The sequence below is a fragment of the Pteropus medius genome, unplaced genomic scaffold (genome assembly GCF_902729225.1).
Source record: "Pteropus medius unplaced genomic scaffold, Ma_sr-lr_union100, whole genome shotgun sequence".
Taxonomy (NCBI): domain Eukaryota; kingdom Metazoa; phylum Chordata; class Mammalia; order Chiroptera; family Pteropodidae; genus Pteropus; species Pteropus medius.
In genome coordinates this window covers 10,271,494-10,280,461 of record NW_024347788.1, presented here as the reverse complement: position 1 = coordinate 10,280,461, position 8,968 = coordinate 10,271,494, and positions in this window count along the sequence as shown.

The following is an 8,968-nucleotide window of genomic DNA, read 5'->3' as shown; positions in this document are numbered from 1 at the left end:
TAAAAAAAAAAAAAAAGAGAGAAGACACAAATATACTCGTAAAGGTTTTTTTATTTTTTTAATATTAATCATCTTATTCACCATTTTTGATCCTCTTCATTTCTTATTGCGGGTTCGAGTTACCATCTGTTGTCATTTATTTACTACAATATACCTCATTTCCACCACTCTTTTTTGCATGACTATTGCCAAATACATTACATCTCTGTACGTTATAGGACCGACAACACAATTTTATGAATATTGTTTTCCGCAATAGCTTTTTAAACCAGTTAAGAGCTGGAAGGACAGAAACGTGCATTTACACTGTCTTGTGTAGTCATTTACATGATTACCGTTATCAGAGCTCTTTGTTTCTTCCTGTGGATTCAAATCGCTTTCGGGAGTCACATATTTTTTAGCCTGAAAAACTTCCTTTCATGCCTCCTGCAACCAAGTTTTATGGCCGTGAACTCGCTCTGTTTTTATTTGGGCGCGTCTGTATTACGCCTTTATGTTTTAAATATAGCTTTTGTGGATACAGGGGTTTCGTTCCAGCATCTTCCTTTCATCTCTCTGAATGTATCATCTCACGGCACTTGGCTTCAGTTATTCCGGTTAATCACCTGTTAATCTTATTATGATTCCATTGAACATGATGAGTCATTTTTTTTCTTGCTGCTTTTAAAATTATCTTGGATTTCAACATTTTCAGTATTGTCATGTTTCTGGACCAACCCTCATTGTGTGTATCCTTCTCAGAGTTTGTTGATTCATAGCTAGTGTTTTCTATCAAATATGGAAAGTTTTCAGCAAATATTTTTTGAATATTTTTCTGTTCCTTTCTCCCTCTGTTCTTATACTTACATTACATATATGTTGAAATGATGAATGGCGTCTCACATTTTCTGAGGCTATTGTTCTTTATTTTTTTCCACTCTGTTCTTCAGATTCATAATCTCTACTGAACTTTCTTCAAGTTTGCTAATTCTTTATTCTGCCGACTCAAATTTACTGGTTAGTCCCTCGAATAAATTTTTTATTTGGTTTTTGTACTTTTCAACTTTTCAATTTCCACTTTCAAAAATATCACCATGTCTTTATTAACATTCTCTGTGTGATGAATCGTTGTCATCATATCTTCCTTGGAGTCTTTAAAGAAGATTTCCTTAGACTATGTTTCTAATAGCCGCTTTGAAATCTTTCTGCTAAATCCAGACTTACACACCCCCAAAGTCAATATCTATTACCTGCTATTTCTCCTGTATATGGGTCATACCTTCTCGCTTCTTTGCATGTCTTCCAATTTTTTGTTGTAAACAGGACCTCTCAGGTAATATATTGTAGCAACTTTAGAAATTATCCCCACTCCCATTTCCGAGGTGTTTTTTCCCTTTAAATGTGGTTGTTTATTTGTTTAGTGACTTGGCTGGACAAATTATGGGAAGCCTGTTGCTCCTGCAGTGTGGAGCCTCTTATGCCCCCACTCAGATTTTTCCCTTGATTTTGCCTTTTACCCTGACTTCCTAGAGGCATCTCTAGGAACTGGTTATTGGTCAAAGGTGATGCTTAAGCATTCTTATCCAGTTAGAGTCCCATAGTTTTCACAAATATCTGTGAGTGTCACTTGGAGATTGCCTTCATATTTTGGGAGGTTTACGATCTTGCCCCTATGCAGTCAGAGGCTAACAGTCAGAGGTGCTCTCTCCAGTCCCTCCTGAGGCCACAGCCTTGGACATATACAGTCTTTCAAGCCAGCAAGGATGAGAGTAAATTTATTTGTGAGCCTAGCTTTCTAGGTATTGCTTCTGAGTCAGAGTAGCTTATTGTTCAGCCAGTGTTTTGGGAGAAGTTGTATTTAAACCATTTGAGCCGTATGGCTTCAGGACCTTTGCTGCTGATCAGTATACAGGTTGGGGAAAGCATTTGAGCGGGTATAGCCTAGAGCATACGCACAGCCATCTGAAACCCCACGGACAAATGTGAGTACTGCAAACCTCTTCCTGGCTGAGTATTTCCCTGAGTCTATTAATCTTCCAGTTGTTCTTCTATTTTGCTAGTTGCTACTAGTATCAGGGAGCTACAGACTCCTCCCTCAGTTGCTGCTCACCAACATCTCCCTTGTTTTTGACAACACCTTGAGGCATGGGCTCCTCCGTGCTCTATTCCAAAATCGTTCTCTTCAGGCAGAGCTGTGGAGTTCTCCATTCTCAAAGCCTACTGCTCACCTGGGAAGAACCTCAGAGCCACTGCACCAGCTGGGGGTGGGAGCAGCAGCCCCCTTCTCCTAGGCGATACCCATGCTCTACAAACAATGCAGAGGGATGATAGTCTTTTGCCTTCTTGGCTTTCAGTGCTGGTGCGGAACCTCCTCCCACGAGCACGCTGTAGTGGAGACAATCCCAGCCTGGTATTGCCAGCTTGCGGTATCTGGAGCAGAGCCCCTACTCCGTGAGTGAGCGAGGTGGGAGCAGGGAGCCCCATCGCTCTCTGCCGTGCCTGTTCCCAACAGTGTTTTCACACCTTAAGAGTGTGGAGGATGAGAGCTGCTGGTGGCTTGCTTTTGCCAGGGTAAATCATAGTGCTAGATTAGAAGGAAAGGGGAGCAGGGGACCCCATCTTTTTTCTTGCACGTGCATGGACTGGTTCTTTCATCACAGGGAACAGTGTGTGCGAAGGGGGAGGGAGGGGCGATGGGGGCTGGTCCTAACTCAGATTCTAAACGCTTTCTCCGTTTTGATCAAGATTTAGCATAATTTGAGCCGATAGCTCTCCATCTGCTGTACATTCTAAGGACAATTTCTAGAGAATTTAAAGGGTTGTTTCCGTTTCTGTAACTTCCACCAGTTCAGTGTTTGTTTTACTGGGAAGAGCGTTCACCTCATCTAGATTCTCACATCATCGTTGCAGGAGTCCCGTTCTTTGACAGGCTAGTTTTCAGACTTTGAGGCTCCGTCAGTAGGCATCCAGTAAGCAGACTGTCAATTTTACATAAATGTAAAATAAATTACAATGTAAAACAACATTGCTCTTGTCAATAAAAATAATTTTTAAGTGATAAATCCACATCAGATAAATATTTCCCAAGTTACTGTATCCATCTGGATGGTGGATAACATGAGTGAGGTTCAGCACTCAGTATGTTTCTTTTCTTATTTTTTAATTTTTTAATAAATTGGAAACTGCTGCGTCAATAAGAAAGCAAGTGATTTATGACTCTGTCAACTATTTTTCAGGGTAAGGCAGGGACTCAGGATTCCCTGCGCCATCTTTCACTGAGGATGACTTCTGGCATCCAGTGAGGAGTAAAGTCAACAGGCTCATGAGTGTTTCAGTTTGAGTAAAGCAGTTTACGGTATCCTAATCTACTCTTTGATTACATTTCACTCTGGAAGGAATTTTTTACATAATTTCCATTCCATCATGTGCAGATGGTTTTAAAATGTAACCAACTGATGTTAAAGTCCACTCACTGCTCCGTCGAGTGAAGTATTTCACATACTTTCTGGAGAGAGTGAAACTCTGAGCAATCAGTCTATCGCATCTCAGTTTTCTGATAAAATCCGATACATCCTCAGCAGTAACATCTTGAAATTTCCCTTCTGAAGTGACAGGATTAGGCTTTTGGAGGTCTCGATATATTGTCAGGCTACGACACTTAATGAGCTTCACGAGAGCATAGAAATGGTTGTAGTAATGTAGTAATGTTCTAAGTGTCACGTGAGCTAGTTTTATCATAACTTTAATATCAAAAGCTGGTATGAGCATCTTCTCCTTTCACAGGGAACTTGAGAGTGAAAAACCAGGCTGGTAGTGCCAATTTACTCGTACTGTGGGCTGAAAACACATTCATTCTGTGGGCTCAGTTTGCTTGCATCACAATTGTTGAGGAGTCATTCGTTGACTGACAGCTGCTGTCTCTCGGTAAAGGGCTATGTGGACGGTGGCAGAGACACCTCCTTGCTGAGCCCTTAGCTCATCTTTGTCAGTATGAACGTGAACACATTTTTTTTTTCCAGTCTACAACACGGCTTATAAAAGAATCCCTAATGTTAAAAACAGTTTCTTTTTCTAAAATATGGTTTCAGCGTTGAATGGGTCAAAGTGTCATCGAGCCCACCGATTCCATACACATAGTGCACATATGCCAAGAACTGGTTCATAGAGTGCAACCTCGCAGTTCAATTCCGGCACCACTTAGTGAGTCAGTACATCCTTCAGAGGTAAGGGCACAGTCTCCGGCAAGATTGCCTTGCTTCAAGATGCCAGCCGCAAATTCCGGAGTTCTCAGACTGCCTATTCTTTTTGATCAAATGGCTATAAATTCAAGAGTTCCCATGATCCCTTCAGGTTTGAAAATTTTCTAGAATGACTCATAGAACACAGGAAAGCTCTATAGTTATGATTACAGTTTTATTATAAAATGTATGAAATATTACAAACACATAGAACCAGCCAAAAGTAGAAGCCATGGGGCCAGGTCTGGGACAGCCCCGAATGTGAAGTTTCCATGTCCTCTCCCTGTGGAATCAGGGTGCATCACCTTCCTGGCACATCTTTGTGTTCACCAACCAGGAACCGTGACTAAGCGTCATCACAAAGACGTGCTTGATTGAATCTTTGGCCACAGGACGGAACTAAATCTCCACCCCTTCATCTCCTCATAGGAGGTACATCTAATATCACATGGCTCAAAGCCACAACCCTCCAATCACATAGTTGGTTTTTGCAGCATGGCCAGCCTTAATACTGAAACTAGGAGCCCTCTGTGAGTCTTCTCATTAGCATAAACTCAGAAGGGGCCCACCATAAATAATAAAAACGTCCTCATCACTCAGGAAATTCCAAGAGTGTAGAAACTCCAACCTGGTACAAAAACCTGGTACACAGGCCAGACAAATCCTTTATTCTACAACTCACACCTTCATCAAATTGCGAAGCCATTGTCCTTCCTCCGGGCATGCTGTTTATAATATGTAGTACCCATGGTTGCATATGATGAAGGCTTCTGCTAATCTCTTATTAAGCCATTTCTCTGAGCTTGAGATTCACATTGTTTGTCCTGTGTAGACACAGAGAGTGCAAAGCCGACATAGCTCGCTACACATTTGGAATTTCTTTGTCTTTAATAATTGATGCTTATTGAGTGTTTGCAATTTCTAAAGCATCGCTTCCAATGCATTTTATGCATTGCATAAGTATAAGAAATTTATAAGATTAGATAGTATTATTATCACCACTTTACACATTAGGAAAGTGAACTGAGAGATGTTTTGTCCAAAGTAACTTGCCCAAAGTCACAGAACTTGTAAGTGGCGGAATCGAGATTAGGCAGTCTATTTTTAAAGTCTGTGCCTTTACCCATTAGACTATGCCACTTGTAGCAACAGGAACATCAGCTTTGCACTGGAAAGTTCTGGAGAAACTCAGGTGGTTTATCATAAAAGCGATTTTTCTTTATTGGAAGAAATTACAAAGGCATCAGTGGTTAATGCCACAATATGACAAGGTTTCTCAGAAGAAAACACACTAAGAACTCAGTTTAAACAAAAAGATAATACAATAAAATTCAGTTTTCAAATATTTCTCATTCCATAGATGCTTGGGGAAAGTCTTCATTTACTGATTCACTATCCTGATACACAGAATCAAATTCTATATTTACACTGGGACCTCTTCACTAGTTTTCATTATGCAGGCTGAGAAAAACAAATACCTATCAAGAAGGACTCCTGGTGGCTAACTGGGCTCAAATTTAAAAAGCAGAGCCTAACAGCCATATCTACACAGGGACCCTCATGCAAACTCACTTCAGGGAGCAACCTGCACTGAACTACCTCCTTCCCACACTAAACTGCCTGCCAGCACTATGTTCCTGCCTTCTGAGCCAGCCCTCATAACAGTTCCTGAAATTGTATTTCAACCAATAGGACTGAGACTTTACCCATCCAGCCGGAGCAGTGCAGCTGTATCTTCATCAGCATCTTCACAGACCAATCACTGGCTTCATTCTGACCAATCAGGACAGTGTCTTTTGGACCAGTCAAACTGCAAGAATTCGGAGTCCTCATTTGCGTGAGGATGGACCAATCAGGGACCTGCAGTGGGGACTTCTGTCTATATAGGGCAGCTCCCCTCTGGCTCGGGGAGGGCACGATCCCTTTCCACTGAAGAGCACATTTCCCCTGGAGGGACTTGAAACACCAAAGACAGCTCCCCGGAGCGGAGCAGAGCAGAGCTGTCTAGCCTGAGAGGGGTGTCACCCCAGGGCCACCTCGCAGCTGTGCTGCTTCCTAATTGGGCTGTTCCACAGCCATGCATTTCTCGCAGTCAGGCTGTGTCACAGCTGAGCTTTTTGCGTTGAATAAAATTTCCTTCTTCACCACACCCAAAATGGGAATTCCCATGGGCACCGAATTGGCACCAATGACAATCAGTTGACAGTTATGAAGTTATTCCGAGAGTATTAATGTTTCCATTTTCATCGCTACTTTTACACCTTCACAAACCGCTTTTGAGTCACCAACACATTTAAAAAAAAATCGTTAATAGCAACAATAAAAATGGAAGTTTAAGAAATTAAGAAAAAGTTTAAATAAGATAAAGATATATTAACCCATGAGTCTTCGTTTCCTTAACTGTAAAATGCTGGTTGTAATCCCAGAGACGTGTTGTGAGGCTTACAAAATTCTAATATATATATAAAACCCTTCAGTGGGCAGAAGATGCTTCAAAAGACAGACAGCAAGAGCATCACGTCATCAGTGGGGCGGGGGCCAGCCTGCCTGCCGAAACGCGCCAGTCAGAGAAGGGTGCAGTTCTGAGATAAATAGATTATCTCATTAATGGAGAATAGACGGGAACATCGCATCAGGAGCAAAACTGCAAAGTAATGAGAGTAGGACGCGCTTTGCATTTTATTTTTATGATGCGCGACATCGATACTACTTAGTTTTCTTTTGCTCATTCATTCTCCTAAAATTTATGTGTTTAGAAAATGATGAACTGGATGTTATTCACTTACATGCAGATGTTCTAGAAAACTCTTCTGTAATTATGAAAGAAGCAGAAGACGCGTTTAAATGGTATTAGTCACTTTCTTTATTACTTTTAATTTCTACCAAAACTTAACAAGCTGATTTAAATGAATCTTAGTGAAAAACATATTTTTTATTAAATAATTTACATCTAGAACTTTGATGTCTATTTGCCTTGGTTCTAACTGATCTGGTTGCTATAAGTTCTCTTTCAGAAATGCAGCCTTGCCAACCCCCCAGGATACTGAACAACAGGCGAAAACCAACGTCAGCTGTTAGAACTATGTGAAGGAGCCGGAGTCAAGGGCATTTCATAGATTTTCCAGTTACGTTTTAGTAAACAAACAAACAAAAACAACTCTTCCTTTGAAGTAAAAGCATTTAGAGCTAGCTATTTATGCTTATGTCTAAAATGTAAACTGCCTTTCAGATTGGTTTTAAGTGCAGCTGGTTTTGAGGTGTGTTGTGTCATTAAGTGAGTAATTTGCTTTGAGACAATTTGTGGGTGGGGTCGGGCTCCACGCAGAGAAGAAGCCGGGCTTTTTATCCAGCCCCCACAAGACCTCCGGCTCTGGGCAGCATTTTGTCTTTGGCCTCTGGTTTCCTTCTCCTCCTTTTAAGCCCTTTCATTTTCTGTGCACGTTCCTGCTGCTTTTCTGCTCCGTTCCTAGGTGTCTGCAGATTTCTCTCCATACCTGGACCCCCCACCCCACCACCTGCGTGTCCTCCACCAAACTGCTTCTCTTCACCTGCACAGCTTTAGAGACTTCACTTTGCAGTTTGATTCCCCGCCCGCCCCTATGGCCCGTGCCTATGTGGACAAACTACTTAACCTCTCTCAGCCTCAGTGTCTTCACCTGTACAATGAGAATGGTCTAATTTCTTATATATTATAGTTGATTACATGTAAATTTCTTAGCACAGAGCCTGGTACACATTAAGGGCAGGCAGCTTTTATAACGATGATTATTTACTGTACCCCGCAAAGCAAGAGGCCTTTTTTTTCTCTTTAGTGTATGGAGATGTGTCCTGGCCAGCATTGTAGGATGCCTAATAGGACAGATTCAGTGGACCCAGCTTCATCATTTGCAGGACTTGGGGCAAGTGTACAAACATCTTCACACACTCTTCTAACTTTCGGCTCTGTCCCTCACCTGACCCGTGTGTGTGTGTGTGTGTGTGTGTGTGTGTGTGTGTGTGTGTGTGTTTGAAGACAGACAGACAGACAGACAGACACCTCAGCCTGCATGACTAAGCTCCGTCTAAACCCGGCTCCCTCCTGTCCTGCAAACCACCACCCCTCAGCTGCCACTCAGGTCCGAGGCGGCCCTCCAGAGGGTTTGCCCAGGGCAGGGTCCCTTGCAGGCTGGCGTGAACCCTCGGCTGGGGACTAGGAGTGTGGTAGAGAAGAGGAGGGTGGCCTGGGCTTGGTGTGTCAGTTGTCCCCCAGGGGAAAGGCATGGCTGGAAGATGGCCAAAGGGAGCAGTGCACTCCCAAAGGAGGGACTCGGGGCAGGGACCCTGGCTGTCTGGAGGCGGCCCTGCGGTGGCACAGAGCCATGCTTCGGAGGGGCAGCTTCCCTCTGTCCCACCTCTCCGGCCAGCCTGCGCCCCTTGCGTCCTGCGCGGGTAGAGGGGCGGCCCGCCTGCAGAGTGGGCAGGAGCCCGCGCTTCTCACTAAGAACCCCACCGCCACCACCACAGTGCTTCCTCTTCAGAAACACAGGACCCCGGTAGATCAGCCCCGACTAATCCACATTTTCTTCGGGGCTCAGTTCCTGGTGTGGTGACATCTGTGCCCCACGTCACAGGTCCCCCTCCCGAGCTGCGACGTCCCTGCTCCTCCTTTCCCAGTGGTTTCTCGCTGGGCATCCGCTGGGCGGACCCTGACGAAACACTGGGAGAAGCTCATCTTAAACCCCAGGGGACTCAGGAGAATGTCAAGCTATGAA